At 40.7% G+C, this 23,295-nt stretch overlaps 1 protein-coding gene across 6 annotated transcripts in view; it reads right to left on the bottom strand.

Annotated features, from left to right (window-relative positions):
* ANPEP (alanyl aminopeptidase, membrane) overlaps nt 1-16,561 on the bottom strand; it is a 43,576-nt gene extending 27,015 nt beyond the window's left edge. For 4 of the 6 annotated variants that reach the window (XM_027851398.1, XM_027851397.1, XM_027851396.1 and 1 more), the window contains exon 1: nt 2,611-3,454. The gene's annotated coding sequence lies outside the window, so the exon portion shown is untranslated. Of the gene's footprint in view, nt 1-2,610; nt 3,455-16,407 lie in introns of those variants that run through there. The other 2 variants (XM_027851399.1, XM_027851400.1) reach the window with 1 other exon arrangement.
* Nucleotides 16,562-23,295: the final 6,734 nt, after the last annotated feature.

Below are 23,295 nucleotides of genomic sequence, written 5' to 3'. Positions count from 1 at the left end.
CATTCTGCTCTAAAGTCTGAGTCAGGATGAGGCCCTGGGCCAGCCCAGCAGGGCACTTCCTATGGGAGCTTCAGAAAAACATGTTTGTACTGTGAGAACCGAGTGTCCCTCATCAGACAGCCAGCATCCAGCCCACTCCACCACAATTGAATAGGATGAAGGTCAGATGATTGGGGGTGGGGGGGTGGAGCTGGGGAGGAGGAAGGTTTTATGGGTCCAGTTCTACTGCTGATCCCAAGAAGTCCCAGGAACTGTCAAAAGGTCCTCCCCTAAGTACAGAAAAGAACTAGGCAGTGACTAGGTGCCCCAGACAAGGTTTGAAAATTGTTCTCTTATGGAAATGTTTTGCATGATTGCATGTGTATAATCTATATCAAATTGCTTGCCTTCTCAAGGAAGGGGGAAGGGGAGGAAGGAAGGAAAGGAGGGAGAGAATTTGGAACTCAAAATTTAAAAAAAAATAATAAAAACTTATTTACATGTAATTAAGAAAAAAAGAAAATAAATGAAAATTGTTTCCTGCATCCCACCATACCCACCAATTCTCTGAGCCTTCACTATAATATTGACTTCTTTTTTAAATTAAGGCCTGAACTTATTGTTTCAACTGCACAGTGATCTCCTAAAGTAAAGATTCCTTTCACTTATATAGATTCCAAGTCTGGACCAAGAATTGACTTAATTCATAAACATCTATGCACCACATAGGACAGAACTTCTTGGTATAAAAAATAAATCGCCTATGCCAAGAATGTTCTTCCTTATCTGTGCCTTTTAGAACCCTTTTTTCTATTCAAAGCCCAGCTTGAACATGTCACTTCCTACAACCAACTTTTCCTAATTCTCTAGGGACTTAGAATCTGTGCCTTCCAAGTGCCTTTTTTTTATGCATTTGTCTATCTAGGCACATGTAGCCACTCAGTGGAATGCAAACTCCTGGAGAAAAGGGGCTGTTTTGTTTTTGTATCCTCAGCACCTAGGACAGTGCTTAATAAATGAGCAGTTCTCACTAAAAAGTGATCTTCATTGCAACTCCTACGCTAGGAGTAGATAGTGGTGTGGAGGATGGAGCACTGGGCCTGGATGGAGGAAGACCTGAATTCAGATATAGCCTGACATTTATCAACTGTGTGTCCTTGGGCAAGTCACATAACCTCTTTTTTCCCTCAATTTCCTCAACTGTAAAATGGGGATAATACTAGCACCCACCTCCCAGGGATATTGTGAGGATCCATGGATAACATTTATAAAACACCTAGCACATAGGCACTATGTAAATGCTATAGTTATTATTTTTATTATGTCCTAGTCGGTGGCCTATCCTTAATCCCTTATGTTGCCAGGGAACTACAACCCAGCTTCCCTAAGCCAAAGATTTTTTTTTCATCTCTTGATCTGCAATGAACATTAGAACGATAAAGAAGATTTGTACAGCTGAATTTCAGGGGTAAGCAGAAGCAAGTAGATTAGGGGGAAAAGGCAAGGACCTTGGTGCTTCTGATAAGGTAACTACAGCAATGGACTAGTTTATTAAAGGGGTGGAGCAAGAGGCTGGAGGCAACACTAGCTGCTGGTTAATATTCTTAGTCAGATCTTTATAGTTAGTTCTGTGGGGATAGAATAATTCAGCTCCTTATATATGGCAAACACTTAAATGTAAGCTGGATTGAGTTTAACTAGAGTGGAGAGAGATACCACCCAGAATAGAAACCTCTGGGTAAATGTAATGACAAACTACTTCCAATGGTGTCAGTTTCCAACTGGGACTGGCCAGAGACCAAGTTTCCAAGACTGTCTTTGAGGCCTTCCTTCTTTCCACCTTCCCTTTATACTACTCCTCAAATCACACTGAGGCTGACTCTACTCCTGTTTTTGCTACTGACATTTAAATGTCCTAATCTCCAGCTCCCATCTAAATTAAGCTTTATCCTCTACCCTATAGGGGCCCTCATCCCTCAAGTTGTTTCCTGTCCCTATAAACTTACATAAACCCCATTGCAGTCTCAGTCCCATACCACACAACAAACACACACACACACGTTCTTCCATTTTGTCCCTCATCTACTCATCTCCCTAGGAAAGATGTGTATAGTGCAAATAAATTTAGAGCTAGAAAGAACTCTAAAGGCCATCTTTTCCAGCCTCTTCATTTTACAGGTGAGAAAACTAAGATACAGAGAGGTTAAGGCTCAGCCAATGACACAGATTTGAATCCAAGTTTCCCAACTCCAAATCCAGGGCTCTGGCCACTATACCCTGGGTGCTAGTCCTGGCTCTGTCCCTAATTGACTAGATAGACTACAGGCAAATAATTTAACCTTTCAGGGACTTAGTTTCCTCACCTGGCACGTGGCATCTTGGATTCTATTTTCCCTTGCTCAACTCTTACAAAATGCTCCTACTCAACCATCCTTGGGATCCCACCCTAGAGTCAGTTGACCATTATTTCTTGCTCCAGCCTGCTTGCCAGCACCCCCAAACACCAAGATACTTTTTCTAAAGGGTCAGGGGCACCAGGCAGAGGGAGGAGGAGCCAGGACCCCAAAGAAGGGAGCGTTCCTTGGGAGCATGTCCAAATAAAGCAATCCAAAGCCAAAGGCTCCTACTCACCTTCCCGTCTCCAGCTGTGGTTGTTCACATCCATGTTTCCTCTTCCAGCTGTTGCTGCTGCTGTGGTCCCAGCACCTTGTCCTCCCCCCCTGAACTCACTCTTAGGTCTTCTGAGCCAGGCCAAGACCCAGCCCTCCCCTGCAAAGGAGTAGCTGACACCCACACTCACTAGACTCCTCCTATCCCCCAGCCCATCTCAATAGGAAACTTCTCCATGTTTTTAAGGGGAAGTAACCTGACCTTATGAACGGCCCTCTGGGTTAACCCTTTCCATGGCTACCAGGGCAAAACCAGAAGAGCAACCACAAGAAAATATACCTATAATCTGATGCTGCAGAAAAGAAATTCATGTCCCTGCCAGCAATAGTAGGGATCCTGGGTGGCACTGGGTGACCCACCAGAGAAAGGCATTCCTGCCGAGCCCAGCTACAAGCAGGCCTGGAGTGAAGAGTGGTGGAGAAGTAGGGGAATTAGCAGGACCCTCAGTGGAAACATGAAGAGTTCTTTGTTCCTTGGGTTGCTTCATTCCTGGCTATATATGCTGGTCTGCAAAACCCACCATCTGGCTGTAGTTCTACATCCCCTAGGTCCCAGGGACCTGGCTTAGGACCATGTTCCTCTCTGCTCCCCAGCAACAGCTGCTTACACATCTGGAAAGCATTTGTTTTTGGTTAAGGAGGCAGATTCTTGTCCTGTCCTTCAGATGCCAGGAATAAGCAGAAAAGCTTGGGACTGGAATTGCTTGACTCCTAAGGAGTAGGGTTGGGATTAGTTGTGGAGGTGCATCTAACCCCCCAGCTCAATCCCTGACTGGCAGAGGCTTCCTTTCCAGCTTGCAAAATCTCTTCATCACATGAACCCAGAGCTAAACTTGCCAGGATTATCAGAACCAAACTCTGCCCTGGATACCACGCCTAATCTCCGAAGCTTCCTCTTTTTCTTTTTTTACCTTTTACACTTAAGAGTTTTCCAGATAGCTAAAGTTTCTCCCTCTAGACAAAAGACTTTTTTATTTTTATTTTTGCCATTTCTGATGAGAATGTCCCTGGGCTGTAGTAACAGAAGCACTAGAATGGGAGTCAGAGAGCTTAGATTTGAATCTTGGCTCTTCTGCTTACAAACTGTGAACATGAACAAATCATTGAGTAAATCTGAGACTTAGTTTCTTCATTGGTAAAATGAGAGGATTTCACTAGATACCCTCCTAGGTTCTTTCCAGCTTTAACGTTCTGTGAGTATATATGAAACCTTTAAATGTATTACAAAAAGGAAGGGGGGAGCCTACACACAGGAATGGACAGAGATAATTTGGAAAGACACAGGAGGGCGGCTAGGGGGTGCAGTAGATAAGAGCACCAGCCCTGGAGTCAGAAGGAACTGAGTTCAAATGTAGCCTCAGGAGCTTACTAGCTGTGTAACCTGGGCAATTCACTTAACCCTGAAAGCCTCCCACATTTAGAAAAAGAAAAGAAAAAAGACAGGAATGATAATAACAACAACAATTATTGACATATAGTATTATGAAAGGCAGTGTTGGATAGTAGAAAAAGGGCTAGCCTATGCACTTCTTAAGAAGCTCTGGGTTCAAGTACTGATTGTGTGGCCGTGGGCAAGTCACAGCCCCTCGGTGATCTACACGGTTCTCTTAAGATTATAAATCACAGAGAGGGTACTGCCTGGCATTGGTAGAGGGTGTTTCCTCACCTCGAAGTTACCTCTACAAATGAAATTATAGGTCCAGCCCCACTATCTAGGCAGCTAGATGGGTCAAAGTGGATATAGCACTGTCTTTAGTCAGAAGACCTGAGTTCAAATCCAGCCTCAGAAATACTTACTCCTTTGTGATTCTGGGCAAGTCCCTTAACCTGTCTGCCTACCTTGCCTCAACTGTAAAATGGGAATAATAACCGCACCTACCTCACAGGTATCTCAGATGAGATATCTGCAAGGAGCTTAGTACAATGGCTGGCATGTAGTAGGAATTGTCTAAATGTTTGCTCCCCTTCACTATCTAATAGGCACTGTATGTATCTCACTAGAGCCTTACAACAACCCTTTGAGGTAGGTGCAATTATTATCCCCATTTTACAGATTAGGAAACTGAGGCTGAAAGGAGTTAAGTTTAAAAAACCCAGGGTCAGTAAGTGTCTGAGGCAGGATTTAAACTCAGATTTTCCTAATTTCAAGTCAGGAACCACGGTCCAGCTCTTTATCTACAATAAGCAGTTATAGTTACTAATCTGTCAAAATTACTTTCTAATGTAAACAATCTTCAATGTATATTTAAAAAGTCTTGGTACAACAATAAACTTTTAAAGATTATCTTTTCATGCCTTCCTTAAACAGACTGAAATAAACATAATTCAGTGCTCTACAGAAGCCACCCATAAGTATTCCTAAACACTCCTTGAACTTTTTCATCATTTAGAATTATTTCACTTCTACTTCCTACTTACTACTACTTACTACTTACAAAATTCCACCTTTCGCTTGCTCTCTCCCTGTCCTAAGTCTCCCAACCCCCATCAGATTTTTGTCCTCATCGTGATCTCTCTTACTCCTTTCTCAGATCTTCCTCATTTGCCTCCCAAGACAACCTGGATGGAATCATCAGCCTATTTCCCTTATTTTTGATAGCATCCTACGTGACCCACTTCATTAATGCCCAAACTCCCTGGTAAAGCTCGATATTTACCTTCCTGCTGGTAGGCATCTAAGCATTGATGAGGAATGCCGAGAAACTTGTGGCCAGACTGGGTCCACTAGAGATTTTGTCTGATCTCAGCTGGGCCCACAAGGCTCGGGACTCTGTCTTAAGGGCTGATAGGAATCTTTTCTACTCTTTTCAAATTCCCAATTGTAGCCCTGCCTCCCCCACCTGTAGATAAAACTTTAATTCTTTTGGAAAAATGTAGAGGTCAACAGAGGCCACCCAGAAGAAGCTCCTTCACTCTGCTTTCAAAGGGAAAAACGCCAATCATTCTCTAAACCACCCCTAGGCCTGTTATCTTGATCACATCTTCTGCCGCCACCAAAACCTGGTACCGTCAATTACCCCACCTTCTCTTGCCTTTTCAAAGGCAAACCCTCCCACTGGTTCTTTCCCTTTAGCCTCCACCCACCCAAAACAACCCCGCAAATAGCCCACCTTTTCTTTCGGTCCAGACTTAGGATTTTATCAGTATAGGAAAGTCCCTTGACCAAAATAGATCTAGAATTGTAATTTGCCCAAGGTCTCACATCCACTAGGTAAATCTTATCTAAAATCCTTTCTGTTACTGAAAGTCTTTTCCAATCCCTCTTAAATCTAGTACTTCCTATTTTTCTTTAGCTTTTTTTTTTAGCAAGTCTTTAGCTTGCTCTGTATGTATTTGTTTGCATGTTGCTGTCCCCACTCCATTGTGAATTCCTGGAGGGCAGGAATTGTCTTTTATCTCTTTTTATATCCTCAGTGTGCAGTGCCTGGTACATAGGAGAAGCTTAATAAATGTTTATTAATGGAGAGGCTGACCTTGATTGACCTCAGGCCTTCCTGACTCTGAAACAGGCTCTATCGTCCCACCAGATGTCCTCAATCTTAAATAAAATAAAATAAAATTTAGACTTAGAGTGTAAAATGAGACAAATTTTTCGGATATAGTCAATGAGGAATATTTGTTAAAAGAGTGGGTATTTTTTTTTAATGAATGTAAAAACATTAATTGCTTGCTAGAGGTCAAGGTCTGTGTTAAGCTAAAGATATAAATAAAAAACCAAAAACCATCCCCAAACATTAAAAAAATTCAAATATTGTTCAGTTGTTTTTCAGTCATATCTGACTCTCTATGACCCCATTTGGGGTTTTCTTGGCAAAGATACTGGAGTGGTTTGTCATTTCCTTCTCCACTTCATTTTACAGATGAGGAAACTAAGGCAAACAGGGTTGGGTTAAGTGACTTGCCCAGGGTCACACCGCTAGCAAGTGTCTGAGGCCAGATTTGAACTCAAGAAGAGGAGTCTTCCTGACTCCATCCCTGGTGCTCTATCCACTGCTTCACCTACTCCATACATTCTAATAGGAAAGATCAAACAAAAGAACTGGGAGCCTGGTCATTTTGGTCTAAACTAAATTTAGAGAATGGGGAATGAGGTGAGGGGAGGGGGGAGGTTGGAGAGGCAATCTGGTAAGGACATAGAGGAGGTGGCCACCAGATGGCCAGGTGGGATAAAAGGAAGCATGTCCTGGGTTTTTCCTAAAATAGTGGCCCAAAAGAATCAGTCACCAGTCAGGAGAGCTGCTCTTCCTGACGTCATCCTCCTCAAAGGGGAGTGAGGAAGAGTAGAAGAGAAAGAAAGTAGATTTTTATTAACTGAAAAAAAAATTCTTTTTTTGAAAGAAAAAAACTTCCATAGACCTTTTTATACACTCTTACCTAGCATTTCTTTCCTCTCCTTCACTCCTATACTTCCTGAAAAAGTAGTCTACGCTTGTTGCCTCAATTTCCTTACTTACCATTCAATCAACTTCTTAAAAATTGGCTTCTGCATCCACCACTTTCCTGACAGTCAGTGAAAGGTTTATCTATTTGGAACTCAAAAGATCCTTAGGAATTATCTAGTATAACCCTTCATTTTACAGCTAAGGCCCAAAAATTAGCTGATTTATCCTAGGTTACACAAGAAATAATCCAGTGCTTTTTCTACTACACCACAACTCAGTCAGTCAATAAATATTTATTAAGAGCCTACTATTACTAGGCACTGTATTAAGTGACTACGGATACAAAAAGAGGCAAAAGACAGTCCCTGCACTCAGAGAACTCCCAATCTAAAAGGCTAGACAAGGCAAACAAATATAGTCAAACAAGTTACATACACGATAAATAGAAAACAATTAAGAGAGAGGTAAGGCATTAGGATTAAGATGGATTGAGGAAGACTTCCTGTAGGAGGTGGGATTTTAGTTGGGACTTTAAAAAGTTTCATCCTAGTTCTCTTTCTATCCATCTGACCACTCCTTGGTCTCTTTCTCATCATTCTCCCCCAACCGGCTACTAAATATTGGTATCCTCCAGAGTTCTGTTTGCAACCTTACCTTTGCAAAGTTAACATATCAAAGACTGAACTTATCACCTCCTTCACCCCAAACCTGCTTCACCTCCTAATTTTCATATTTACATTAATAGTTTCTTTCTGGCTCAGAACTACAGAATCCCCTTTGACACCTCAGTTCTTAGCTTTGGCCTGGAATATAACCCCAGGCTTCTAAATGGTTTCCTAAAGGAAATGGCAAACTACTCCAATATCTTTGCCAAGAAAATCCCAAAAAAGGGGTCATGAAGGGTCAGACATGAGTGAAAGGACTGAACAACAACAAAAACCTCTAATCTCAACTCTTTCTAATTCATCCTACACACTGATGCCTAATGAATCTTCCTCAAGCCCCTGCTCTTGTCTCCCCTGCTGCTCATAAGCCACGTAGCCTACAGAATAAAGTTCACCTTCTTGACTCTCACATTGAACTTAACTCCAGTCTACATTTCCAGACTTATCTTTCAATCCTTTCCCTTTAACCATTCTAGGTTCTAACCAAGGTAGACTACTTGGACCCTATTCAAATTGTTCCTGCATTTTCCCACCTCCTTGTCTTTGGCTCAACCAATGGCACAACTCCTCTGCCTGGAAAGCCAGTTACTGCCTTCCTTCATACTTGACCTCAGGTCTGCCGTCCAATTCCTACCCATGCTTCAAGGCTCATTCAAATGCAATTTCCTTCATTAAAGCCTTTCCAGACAACACAGATATGCTATATTGAAGAAAAGAATTTGATGATAGCCAAGGGATACAGGAACACTGGTTATCGGGGTAGAGAATTAAACAGGGAATTGGGATGAGGAGGCGGGAGAGGGCAGGCACAATAGCACATCATTTATCCAAAGATCACATCAGGCATTCACCAATCTGGAACCAATAAAGAAAATGAAGTAATCTCTCTCTCAGCTGAACACTGTAACTGTCTCATGACCCTTATCTCTTATATATCCTATTATAATTATTTACATATGTCTTATTGCCCTTATCAGAGCCCAAGTTTCAAGAAGGTAGGGACATCTCATTTATATTGCCCATGGTGCTCAATAAATATTTGTTGAATGAAGGAAGGAATAATTTAGCATAGTACCTGTGATTTCACTGGTATTAGAAACTCCTCAGTGAGGAAACTAGCAATGCAGGTCAGCACCTTCTTTGCAACTTATATAGAAAGATTCCTGGAGCCCTGTGAGGTTTAGGGACTAGCCCAGGGTCACACAGCTAATATTATAGAGACTTAAACTTTAGCCTTCCCAACTCTGAGGCCAGCTTGCTAACCAATACATAATAGTCTCTCGAGGTTTGTTTGTTTTTTTTTTTTATCGTAAACATGGACTGTTACCCTAAGCAGGTATGCTAGAGGTGGTATTAGAATACACATGGAGGTCAGATTGTGTCTGTTTTTGTAGCTTTTCCATCTCTTCTCTCATTTTTTCGGCTGTTCCTTGCTTCTAAGACGCTCTGAGCTGTGAAGCCGAAAACCAACCTTGACTGACTTATATCTATATTGAGAAAATGGACCCTGAAGAAGGGCCAGGACTCCCATGAATAAAGTGCATTAGCTTTTAGCTTACTTCCCAGTTCTTATCTGTACTCTGGTATAGGTGTGTCATGACCTTTGGTTAAGTGAAATAGTAGCCCTATCCTCATCCTTGCCCTATAACCAGTTCAAACCCTAGTCTCCTAGATACCACCTAGTTCATCTTTACCCTCCCTCAGCATAATTGAGTTCATCTTATCTGACTCAACATCCACAACAGTGGGAACAGTCTTGAGTCCTTGATTGACTTTCAGTAAACTCAGTAAGGGAAGTTCATATCTCAGACTCTTAGGAGATTGAACACAGGAGGATTTAGCCCTTGGAAAAGGTCTACATATGGTACTTTCCACACCTCTAGCTGATAATTCATTGTTAAAGTGGGGACAGATGGAGGTGGAGGAGAAAGGGAAGAATGAGATAAAATTTCATTCACCGGACTCTAGAATTTGTCAGGTGTAAGGTAATTGAGCAAAAATTTGAGATGAAAAGTTGAAATTCCTAGTCCTATCCTTTGGGAAGCACAAGCCTGCTAATCAACAGGATCTTATTGCCCAAAGTCACTTCAAGGTCCTGGCCAACCCTTTTAAGCTCTGGAGTTTGTTTGGAATATATCTAGACCTGCCCTAAAGCCTCCTGGGGGTAGGGTGGCTTGGGCAGGCACTTTCTCAAGGAGGTGGTAGAAGTTCCCATTTCAGGGGACATCTAGGGAAAGAGCAGTCAATTCAATGCCTTTTTTTCCTCCTAGGGATTGAGAGATATGAGGTTAGGGAAAGGAGCAGAGGAAAGTAGAGAAGTCCCTAGTCCTTTCAGAACTGCCTCAGACAGTAGGGTACAATGAAAAAATACACTGAACTTGGAGTCATAGGAGATGAGTTCAAATGCCAGTTTTGCCACTTACTAGACCTTGGATAAATCAATTAACTGCTTTCTGCCTCAGTTTCCTCATTTGTAAAGTGGAAGGATTAGAATCGCTTCTTGGGAGAGAATATGACTACCATCAGGAGAATGAGCCATCCATACCAGGGTGGCCAGAAGATAGGAATCTTCAGTGATTTGCTGCTTAGTCAATATAGATTAAGGTGAGGGGCAATGGATAAACCACCAGTCCTGGAGTTTGACTTTAGTATTGCCAGAGAAATTAACATAGCAACAGTGGGATACAAGTTAAGGTTTAGCAGTGTGAATTTGGACTTGCCTGATTCTATCCAGTTCTGTATCTGACAGTGCTTGACAACCTGGGTACAAGACTGGAAAAAGCAAATCTGATAAGACCCAGGGTTGGAGCGTGTACATGGACTCATATGAAGGTCTAGGGATGAGAGAGCCTAAGGTGAGGAAGAATGTACCATTGCTATAACTGACCCAGGTGAATAAGAACAAGGGAAAGTATCTAGTGAGACCAGGAAAAAGATAGGGCTAAGGGTCTGGATAAAACGAAAGAGGACAAGTAATGGTAGGCCATAGTGAAAGTAGAAAATAAGAATGGTGACTGGTGAGGAATTCGTGGTCAAAGTTGGGAGAGCTGAATTAAGAAAGAAGGATGTGGTCATAGGAGCCCCAGAATATGGCTGGGTTGGTGTGTGGCTGATGTGGAACAGTGGCAAAGGTCAACAGAGTGAGGAAAGATATATAAAGAAGAAGTTATTAACAAAAAAGAGAGGAAGGAGTATAGGAGGAAAAGCACTGGACTGATTGTCAAAGGATGTGAGTTCCAATACCAATTTTGCCATCACATGAGCTTGTGACCCCCCCAAAAAAATCCACGAACCCCAACCCCAATTTTGAAACAGAGTCAGCTTTAAGAGACAAACAACATAATGAGAAAAAATAGACCCATTTAGATTACATCTTAATGTCCTTTGGAAGAAGGACTGAACTTTGAAAGAAAGGGGGATGGGAAAGTTCAGAATTTCCAAGATAATGATTACTAAGAAAAATCATTTTTCACAAGCTTGGGCAAGTTGTTTAGTTTCTCCTGGACTTATTTTCCTCATCTGTCAAATGAGGAATTTGGCTGAAATGACCCCTGAAGTTCTCTGACCATCTTCATGTCACCTTCCTACTCTCCAGTCTGGCAATCTTGCCCTAGCCCTCCTTCTTCTTGGTGAGTTTTCACCTGACTGGGTAACTAGCCCAGTCCAGACCACCACTCTGTTGCTACTGTCTGCCCAAACTCATGTCACGCTGCCCACAGGTGCACCCCTTCCTCTCCTTCCACCTCTAGACCTGGAAAAAGTCATCAAATCCACAGGACCATAGGCCTGGAAAGCACATGTCAATCCATCACTCTATAACTCTAGTCACTATAACTGTACCACCCCTGATCATAACACCTATACTTGGCCACCCCTCCATTATTTGTGTTGTCTGCCCTTATTAGAGTATAAGCTCCTCGTGGCCAGGAGCTTATTGTTTATATGTGCATCCCCAGTACTAAGCATAGTGACTGGTACATAGAAAGAGCTTAAATGTTCTTTCATTGATTCATTTCTACATTTAAAAAAAAAATTCATCTTGGTCAAGTAAGATGTATGCAAAGATGGATTCACATTAGAAACAATATCATATTAATGAGGGCAAACAAAAACCATATGATCATTTCAATATTTACAGGAAAGCCTTTTGACAAAATGTAGCCTCTTTAATAACTTTAAAGATGTTAGAAAGAATAGGAATAGAAGGATTTTTTCCTTTAACATTATACACACATTTACTTGAAATCAAGAATTAACATTATATATGATGCAGAAAAATCAGAAGTCTTTTCACTAAAACCAGGGTGAGAACAAAGCTGTCCTGTCCACTCTTGATAGTGATATTGGATACCACTAAATTAAGAACTTAACCCTACAGGAAAAAAAAATGTGGAACCTATTGGAACAGCAATCTCTAAACTACTGTGACTCCAAATTTCCAATCTGTAACCTTAAGGCAGTTCCTCAGCTGGATACACGTGTTTGTACAAAGCTTTATTGTAAGTCAGTTGTTTCAAACTTGGAATGTATTTCCTCATAAAAGCAAAATTGTAGATAGTAGTTGGCTTTCCAGGCCTGTAAACAAAGCCTGATTAACTCATAATGTACCTGAGCATACTACCTAACTGACAGTATCACAACCACCACTAAACCAATATGTCTATAGGAAAATTCAACCTTTTTCATTTAATTGTTTATTACATTCAAAGTCCTGTCCTAGGTGCCTTGACTTGGTACAAAAATATGATGCAATGGAAAGAGATCTGGGTTTGGAGACTGAGGACCTGTGTTTATATCCTGGCTCTGCCACTTAATAGTTGTGACTTTGGATAGGTCACTTAGCTTCTCAGGGCCTCAGTTTACTTATATGTAAAACAGGAGGGGTGAACTAGAAAACCTCCAAGATCCCTTACAGGTCTAATCATGTCAGTAGATGCAAATTTCCCACATGGAAGAGGGTGAGGAGTCAGCTTCCAGGAGTCATGATAGAGTGCAGAGAAGTTGTGGTTGTTCAAGAGAGAGTGAGCATGATATCTCAACTGGCTGGAGAGTTGGGTGAGTGAGGCAGAGCTGTTCAAAGTCATCAGCCTCACTCAAGAGTCACTGGAGTCAGTGGCAGCTCCATGGGAGTCCATTGGCAAGACAAATGTGAAAATGACTGGAGATGCCCAGCAGGTAGTGGGTGACTTTGGCCTTTCTAAATTAAGGCCTTTTCCAGGCCTCAGTTGGTCTGAGGCCAAGCCCATTCAATGGTAAGAATTGAGACAAAAGATGGCTCAATTTACCATCAAAAGATATCAATCTGGGAAGCAAGATCCTTAGAGTTTCTAGCCAAAATAGAAAAGAAATGCTATTTACACTCATTCTAAGCCATCAATACCTAAATAATGCCTTAAAAGGCTTAGGGCTGGGCCTATTATTGGCCATTCAATGAAAGCCAGAATGATTTAAAAGTGTGGTTAAGTAGTTACATTTAAAACACAATGGGCTTTTTTTAAAGACTGCTTTTCAGAACTAAAGGTTAAGAAATCCAAAATGAAAACTGCATACCACAAAAGTAAATTGTCTCAGCTTTTTAGGGAGGAACGAAGCTAGAAGGGGAGAAAAGGAAAAGAAACCATTTGAGAGGGAGGCAGAGCTGCACAAAGTCATCGAGTCTAGTAGCAAAACGAAGGTCAAGATGACTGGCGATGGAGTTTTGAAGTTTTGTGAGTTTTGAAAGGCCAAGAAAATGAGCATTCTGGCTTCTTAGCTTCTCAGATGAGACCCCACATGTAACAAGTTCTCCTCTCCTTAGGGTTTAGGACTATCTTGAGGGGCTTAAGGGGTGTCTCTTCTCTGCTTCCATCAGCACAAGCCCCCACTGATTGTGTTTGCTCTTCCTTACTCCCCTTTCCCTTAGGTGCTGGTGATTAGAACCCCAATTAACCACTTAATATCAATTAACTTTTACAAAGTTATGTTTACATCAATGATGTTAACAACAAAAATACACGCATTTCCCTCCCAACACCTCAGGGACTCTCCCCTAAGCCACGGTGGTCTCTGGAGAGAATGGGCTCAAACTGAACTCAATTCCTACATAGCACTGGTCTTACATTCACATTCAGATGCACATGACTCCAAGATGAGTCTGAGTCCTGATTTCAGCTGCTATCACTGACTAAACCTACAAGTAAATTTTAGAAGTGGGATTTGAATTGATTCCTGGCTGCAAGCTTAGCATTTCAATCAGCATGGGACTTAATGAAACAATAATGAGGTATTATAATGTAGCTGAACATAATGACAAAAATCATGGTGGAAAAGCAAATGGCCAAGAAAAGCAAGAATATTTTGGGAAGAAAAAAAGTTTATACAAAAGCATGAGCAGAACTACATAAGCAAGACACAAACAATGGAAGACACTGGCCCCATGCCTGGTATAGCTAAGAACAAAAAAATTACTGGGGAAGTCTACTTTACTTTTTTTTTTTTTTTTACAAAACTTGCTGCGAAAATTGGAAGAACAGTTAGCTAGAAATCAGATTTAGATTAACATCTTACAGCACATAGCACAATAAACTTCAAATAGATACTAAAGAACATGACAAGAGGAGGTACATTGCACAGATTTGGCTAGAGGGAGAATTCTTTCCCCCCCCCACTTAACAGTATTTTATTTTTTCCAATTACATGCAAAGATAGTTTTCAGCATTCACTTTTACAAGATTTCGAGTTCCAAAATTTTTTCTCAATCCTTTCCCTTCCCCCTCCCCAAGACGGCAAACTAGAGGGAGAATTCTTAACAAAACAAAGGATAGAGAAAATCATGAAAGACAAAATAGGCCATTTCTATCACATAAAATTTAAAAAGTTTTTCACAAATAGAGTCAAGAAAGACTGGAAAGAGAAACTGAAGATTGGGGAAATTATTTGTATCAAATATCACCAACAAATGTCTTGTGTACAAAATATGTAGAGAATTGATACAAATTTGTCAAACCGAGATTTATACTCCAGTAAATATAGTCAAAGGATACAAATGGTTTTCAAAATAAAAGAGTTACAAACTGTAAATACGCAGAAGTCAGCTACATTGGACTGGCCAATAGAGGAATAGGCTATGAGCTGATTTTTTGAGTCAGGCACCCAAACTTTGGAGGCATGGACAAAAGGATACCTGTTGCTAGAGTGATTGGCAGAAACTACTTTGATGTTTCAATGGAGACTTGTCTCTGAAACTAACTGATGGTGAGTACTGTGGAAGTCATTAGACTATCCTAGTCTTGTGATTTGAACAGTTTGGCTCAATGACTTTATGGTGTATGATATCAATTCTATCCTGCCATTGCCAGGATTTCAAAAGGCACAGTGAAAAATAGGTGAGAAAAGACAGAGTGGTATCAATAGCTCTTTAAGACTACAGGCCAGGGTGATGAAGCAGAGTTAGAAACAATCTGGAAAACAGTCTAATATTTGCAAAGGTTAAAGAGGAACTAAAGACAGCCTAAAGACAGAACAAAAATCACTGGGGATTATAAAGGACAGAACTGATGCAGCAAGGCAAACAATCAGTGATGCCATGCCAAAGGTACACTGGTATCGAATATCAAATCACAGCTTCAGTATAGGAATAATAGTACAGTCTAAAACATCACCCTAATCCAGGCCTTCTTTACTTCTCACCTGGAATATTGCAAAACCTTGCTAACTGGTCTCCTTGCTTCAATTATCTCTCCAGTCCATTCCACCCGCCACACTGCTGCTAAAGGGATTTTCCTTAAACTTAGATCAGACTATATCACTCTTCTACCATTAAAATTCAGTGACTCCCCATTGCCTCTAGGATCAAATATAAATTCTTCTGTTTGGCTTTTAAAGCCCTTTACAACTTGGCACCAACCCATCTTTCCAGCTTCGTTATATATTATTTCCATTTCCAGTGGTCCAGCCAGAAACTGGCTTTTTCTCTTTCTCCCACAGTTCCTTTCTCTCACACCCATGGATGGAGGGCTGACCTTGGATTCAGGAAGAAAGACTGAGTTCAGTTAACTCTTTCACCTCAAGAATCTCTTCCCCACCCCCACCCTACCTTGTTGGTGAGTACCTACCATGGCCAACCTCCTTAAAGTGGGTACCATATCTAGCTGGCCTCCATTTACACCACCATTCTTGTCTCTAACATCACCCTCCTCTACCCACCCCTTGCCTCCCCCCAACCAAGTCTTGCATTTGTCCTGCTCAGAAATCATAATCAAATCAATATTGCCATTGCTACTAGAAAGGAGTCTCTTAACCACCACTAAGACATTCCAAACCAAAATACTCCTGACTGGCTACCCCATATGTATTACTTCCCCCTATTAAAATATAAATTCCTAAAGGGCAGGTACTCTCACTTTTTTGTTTGTATCCCAGCCTTTAAGCACAGCTTGGTAAAAAGTAAGTGTTCAATAAATGTATTTTCATTCATTCTTAAGACTATAAGTTACAAATAATTTGCCAGATCTTCATTAGGATAGAGTTTCAAAATCAAGTCAAGACAACAAACATTTATTAAGTAAGCAATTACTACTTGCCAGGCACTGTGCTACACCCTGGGAATACAAATACAAACAAAAAGACAGTCCCTGCCCTCAAGAAGCTTATATTCTAATGAGGGAAGATACCACATAAAGGGAAGCTAAAAAGCTAGGGGTGAGAACAGGCAGCAGAGGTGAAGTTACCCACCTGGGGCATGGTAGAGAAAGTCCAGAGAGTCTAGAGTGAAGCCTGGAGAGGTTATGTAAACATGAGTGGCCTGGGCATCTTCCTTAAAGGGGAGGTTCTGGAAGGAAACAGCCAATCATCGGGAGAGGCCGTGAGGTAGGAGGTATTTCCTGTGGGTGAAGACCACAATAGAATGTGGGTAGAATAGAATAAACTTTCAGGTGAAGAGATTTTTTGAGATGACAGAGAAATTCCTGACTATCAGGGGTGCAGCCTGGAGCTTCTACACTAAGGAAATCAGATGTGTGAACTAGGTTGCAATAACCATAACAGCCCACTTAGGCTGACAGTTTCAACTATTCAGTTCCCTTTGTCTACTACAGTATAAAACTGAAGCAGTGGACAGACCACAGGACCTGGGGTCAGTAACACCCAAGTTCAAATTCAGCCTAAGATACCAGCTGTGTAATCCTGGGCAAGTAACTCTATTTCTGGCTGCCTCAGTTTCTGCATCCAAAATGGGGATAATAGTGTCAGCTATCTCCCTGGGTTGTTGTGAAGATCAAATGAGCCAGTATGTGTAAAGTGCTTTGATAGTCTTAATGTGCTATATAAATGCTAGTATTATAAAACTGCCCAGTCCCTCACATCCACAAGTCATCTGATGGTTTGGATAGGGCTTTTTAGGTGTGCAGCCTAATTTTCCTAGAACCAGACAAAGACAAGAGATACAGAAATGGGTTTATTTGTATGATTTGCACATTTTTCAATAAAGAATAGCTTAATGTGGGTGTGGCTATGTTTCTATTCTGTGAAACATCACACTTAAGTCAAATAATTTGCATCAAAAACAGTATTAACAATTGAAAAATGATTTTTCTTAGTAATCATTATCTTGGAAACTCAGAGCTTCCCCAACCCCCTTTCTTTCAAAGTTCAGTCCTTCTTCCAAAGGACATTAAGATGTAATCAAAATGGGTCTATTTCTGCTCATTATGTTGCCCAGACTGGTCTGGGAGAATGTTGATTCCTCCTATTGTCAAGACAAGTGATATGGAAATTGATGTCTCTTTGACCTGAATTGAGTGACTGGACTGATTGAATGAAAGACTGAAAAAGCTTCATTTTAATATGGGCCATCTCCCAGTGTTGATTGGCATCCCTTTGGAACACCTACTTACTCTTCAAAGGGTATATAGGCTGTACCCCAAAAATCCCATTTGAGCCAGCTTTGGACTGAACTCCCATGCAGGGCTGTCAAGCCAGCTTGACAGAAATTAAACTGTGAATACACATACCCTGATTTGGTTTGTCTCTTTCTCAGAGCTGACTCTGTTCCAAAATTGAAGTTCTTTTTTGGGGGGGGTTTCACACTATTATTATTATAAAACTGTCCAGTCCCTCACATCTACAAGTCATCTGATGGTTTGGATAAAGCTTTTAAGGTATGCAGCCAATTTTCCTAGAACCAGACAAAGACCAGGGATACAGAAATGGGTTTTATCCATATGGTTTGCACATTTTCCAATAAAGAATAGCTTAAGGTGGTGTGGCTATATTTCCGTTCTGTGGAACCCCAAGCTTAAGTCAAATAATTTGCATCAAAAAGATTAACAATCTTGACCAAAATTTTTAAAAAAAAGTCCCTAAATAGCTGAAAAGGCTATCATAAAATCCACACCCTTGACTCCAATTGAGAAATACTCCAGGCCTCATTCAGAATCTAGTGATTCAGGGGCAGCTAGGTGGCACAGCGGATGGGGCACCGGCCTTGGAGTCAGGAGGACCTGAGTTCAAATTCGGCCTCAGACACATAACACTTACTAACTGTGTGACCCTGGGCAGGTCACTTAACCTCATTGCTTAACAAATAAAAAAACAAACAGAATCTATTGATTCTTACTTTGTGAACAATTCTAACTAGGTCCATTGAAGGACCTTCAATATTTATTTAACAAAGGGAAGCCACCAAGTCCTAAAAATATGAAGTAACTTGTTTAGGGTCACACAGGTTGTAAGTAGTATAACAGCTATCTCAAAGCCCATTGGCATGAAACTGTCTCCTTATTGGTAGAAATGCCCTGCCCTGTGTGAGGAACAAAGTGGAGTTAGCAAGAGCAAGAGAGCTTAGGCATTTTTTCACTCTTCTTCAAGACTGAAGTTTAGCATCAAATTCAAATGCTTTGGGTGCTTCACATATAGTACCTCATTTGATATCTCATTTGATTCTCATAACAACTCTGTGAGGCAGGTACCATTATTTTAATTCTCATTTTACAGATAAAGAAACTAAGGCTGAGAGAGGTTAAGTGATTTGCCCAGAACCATTGATCTAGTAAATGTCTGAGGAGAGATTCAAACAGGTCTGACTGATGCCAAGTCTCCTCACCACTCTATCCCCTATGCCAGCCGCTGAGAGTAACATCCCTTTTGAATCACCTACAAATATTCATTTAGCTGTTGGCACTCTGAGCACAAGAGCTGCATTCATTGACCAGCAAGTTAATCCAAAACCAGTGCCATAACCATGTTGACATTTTCTCTATAAATGACACCCCGGAAGGCAAAAACAAACCTAAAGGGAAAGGAAGTTTATAGGTTTTCTTAGAGTATACAAATTAAGAGTCAATTGTGTGCCCATGGACAAGAAGAAACATCATTTTATAGGACACTTGTTTATCTTGCTTTGTAGTGCTCAGATGAGAATACTCGTCATAAAGATGGTTGCAATTTATACACTAACATTTGTTGCAGAGAATGGAGTAGAGAAATCCTATAAAGAATTTGAGATCCTGCTCCACCCCCAAACCAACTCAACCTGTGCCTTGACATTCAATGACTTTAATACAAATGTAGGCACATGGGAGGTTGGCTCTCTCTGTATAATATATCACATGTCTTCTATAGATATATAGGTACACATATACATATATGTATCCATATGAAAATATTATTCCAGAATAAGAAATAGAAGAAGCCAAAGGTTTGTAGATTACTCAGAAGTCACACCCTTTTCATCATTAATATTTTTTTCAAGAAGGGAGTCAGGACCCAGAACATCCTTGAAATGGCAAACACTGAACAACCTTATCTAAAATTTAATTTCATATTTCATAACTCTTATCTTCACGGAAAGGAAGGACTTGTTACACAGAGAAGACATTTCATAATCTATTGTCCATGCTCAGTGAGATCATTGGACTGTTTATATAGAAAAGTTAAAATTTATATCAAATTATTTTAAAAAGGATAAGGTGAGAGCAAGACATGGTGTGAAATCATAGCAACTCTAACTTGACTAATTTAAAAAGGCTTTTTACTCTGAAAAATGGGAAATGGATAAATGCAAGAATATTGATTCTGATTATATTAATTTCTTAGAGAAGTTTAAAGGATGCGAAATAATGACAACAACAAGGTCAAAAGAGAACAACAAAGGTAAGGAAACCATTTCAGAGAGCAAATACTTGATCTCCCTGTCAATCAGAATGCGCTCTGCTATTCAGTCCTGTTCTACTCCTTGTGTCCCCATTTGAGGTTTTCTTGGCAAAGATACTGGAGTAGTTTGCCATTTCCTTCTCCATCTCATTTTACAGATGAGGAAACTGAGGCAAACAGGGTTAAGTGATTTGCCCAAGGTCACACAGCTCATAAGTGTCTGAGGTCAGATTTGAACTGACAAAGATAAATCTTCCTGACAGGAGGCCTGGAGTTCTATCCACTGAACCACCTCGCTGCCCTAATCATAATGGCAAAACACCCCAAGATAACATAGGTTTAGAGTTACAAGCTTATTTGTAAACATGTAAACATTGTAAACATGTAAATATTTGTAAATAACATAGGTTTAGAGTTACAAGCTTATTTATAAAAATGACAGAAGATTGTAGATAGGATCCTCTCATAAAATAGCAAAAAAAACATTGAAGGAAAACAAATCTGAAGCTTGGCATGACATCCAAGAAAAGCAATACCTCCTTAGGAACAGTTACAAATGAACCTAGAAGGACAAAGTACAGTTGTGAAATGGAAAAGGTCTTTTAATGTTTCTATAGCCATCTGTTCCCATGATTGGACAGTGTGCCACATCTGCAAATAAAAATAACATATGAGCAAACAAAGTCAGGAAAAGTGCCCACATCTGGCCAAATGCATATGGAGGAAATCTGTGTGGAGCAGTGCAAAACTTTAAAGACCCTCGGGAATTAATTTTCAAGATAATCTCAAAAGGGTGGAGCAGAGGGAGGGTTGAGGGGGGCGATTCCAAAAAATGAAAAGATCAAAGCCAATTTTATTATAAAAAAGGTAAAAGTGAAGATGTCAGTAACTATCAAACCATATGCCTAGTTGTTTGCAACAGGGGTTACAGTTTCATTTCTATTAATTCTTCATGCAAATCATCTGTGCCCATCCAGAGTATACTCGATTAAACTATAACAAGGCAACAGGCAGGATTCTTCAGACAATTCTCTAAATAGACTGTCTCTTCACGGACACACAGTGAATCAACAATGCAGCATGGTAACAAACAAACAAACAAAAAAGCTACTGCAATGTGAATTACAAGAGGGACAGAGCCCTGCACACAGGAATGTCCCACCACAGTTGGCACTAGTCAGATCCCATCTGGAGTATTGGCTTTAATTCTGGGTGTCATGGTTTAAGAAGGATATTGGCTAGAATGCTGGGTGAGGGGCAGCTAGATGGCGCAGTGAATAGAGCACCGGCCCTGGATTCAGGAGTACCTGAGTTCAAATCTGGCCTCAGACACATAACACTTACTAGCTGTGTGACCCTGGGCAAGTCACTTAACCCCATTGCCTAACCAAAAAAAAAAAAAAAGAAAGAAATAGAATGCTGGATGAATAGTATCCAGAGATATGTAACTGGGATGGTGAGGGGGCATCAAGATCATGCCATATGAGGGTCAATCAAGGAACTAGGGACGTTTAGCCTAGAAAGAAAAGACTTAAGAAAAAAAGAAAAGACTTAAGAGAACATGATAGTTTTTTTTTTCAAGTATATGAAGGCCTATCATATGGAAGATTGATGATACTTGGCCCCAGAGGAGAGAAGTAATAGAAATTTGTAGAAATTGCAAAGAGGAAAACAGTCTCTATGTAAGGGGAGAATTCTTAACAAAGCTATAAAAAAAAGAGATGATGGATTCTCCTTCCCCAGGGGTCTTTAAGTAAAGGATAGATAGCTACTTTGGGGACATGTTGCAGAGAAGATTCTTCTTCAGGTAGACTGAAAGACCTCTGAAGTCCCTTCCGATTCTGAGATCTTGTAATTCTGTGACAATTAACTGAGTGGTACAAGATCCCAATTTGTTTGTTGATTTCACAATAGAATTTTTTTTGGAGGCAATCAGGGTTAAGTGGCTTGTCCAGGGTCACACAGCTAGTAAATGTCTGAGGGCAGATTTGAGCTTCAGGTCTTCCTGAATCCGGGCTCAGCATTCTCCACTGTGCCACTCAGCCACCCAAGAAAGAATGCCTAAGTGCCGCTATTTCTTTGGCTCTCCCTGAGTCTGTAAATAAAAGGCTCTGGATAGTATCCACACTAATTTCTAACACAGGCATTCAAAGTTCAAGAGACTAGTATCTCTAACTTTGATCTAACCTTGGCTCATTTACATCTCTTAAGTGTCTGGCAAAGTTTTCATCCCACCCAAGTAAGAAATGGAGAGGAACAATTAAGTCAGGTCAATAAATGCCAACTCTCCTTTACTCAACTTTCAGAACTCAAGCCTCTCTAGCCAAGGTCATTTTTCACAAAGGTGGGAGCCTCAAGAGCTAGCTCAGGAGAGGGAAAGACAGGCCAGATCCCATGAGTTGGGGGATTCTTCCCCCCCCAGGACTAGGCCAGATTCCACAGCATTGAGGATCTGTTTGTTTCAGCATCCATGCTAATGAGATTGCTTCTTCGTTGTTGCCTTAATTTTGCTGGATAACTACAAAATTTTAGGAGTGGAAGAGATTGTGAATAGTCATTTGGTCCATCCCCTGGTGCCAGTCTGAATTGGTGTAGGGAGAAGAACACTAGATTTGGAGTCAGAGAACCCAGGTTCCAATCTCAATTCTACTCTAGTACTTAATTCTCACTGACCAATACTTACTGATTATGGTAGGTCAACACCCTCTTTTCAAATTTATTAGAAAGTTTAGAAAGTATTAGATTTTAGATTTAAAAAAAGACTAAATTTTGGAAAGTATTAGAAAGTTGCTTAAAACAGGGAGAGGTTAAGCAACTTACTCAGCATCACATAGCTAGTATATGTCATAGTCAGAACTTGAACCCAGGTCTTCCTGGTTCTAAGGGAAGCTCTGTATCTACTATTCCCTAGAATATGGCCCTTATCATGAATTAAGCTGAGGAGAAGGATGGCTAGTCCTTTCAATTTCTCTGACCCTGAATTTTAGAGGCAATGTAGGAGAGGCAGCAGGTTATAGAGAATAGAAAACCAATTTCCAAATGAGGAAGACCTGGGTTCAAGTCTTGCCTCTTACTGGCTGTGAGACCATGGGCAAGTTACTAAACCTCTCACTGTTCTAAGCTGCTCTTCTAAGAACATAAATTTCAGAGAAGGTACCAACCTGCTCCATGCCCACGAGTTCCTGATACCTGTAAAATCATAGGTTCGTTCCTTAACCCTATTCCTATCTGTGGTATTGGACAAAGTACATTGGACTGGGAGTCAAAAGGACCTGGATTCTGGTCCTGATTTTGCCTCTAGTTGAGTGACCTCAGAGAAGTCATTTCATCCCTTCCTTCCACTTGGGAAGGGTTGTTTCCATGACTAAAATACCAGGATGTAAACTCCTAGATCGGAAGCTAATTGTAAAGTTCAGATGAAGTTCAGAAATTGTCCTGCCATTTTTGAAAACATGAGAGCTTTACACTGAA

This window comes from Vombatus ursinus, unplaced genomic scaffold (genome assembly GCF_900497805.2).
Source record: "Vombatus ursinus unplaced genomic scaffold, bare-nosed wombat genome assembly UNPS02009205.1, whole genome shotgun sequence".
NCBI lineage: Eukaryota > Metazoa > Chordata > Mammalia > Diprotodontia > Vombatidae > Vombatus > Vombatus ursinus.
The sequence above is the reverse complement of the archived record's forward strand: the minus strand, read 5'-3'. Positions and strand labels throughout refer to the sequence as shown.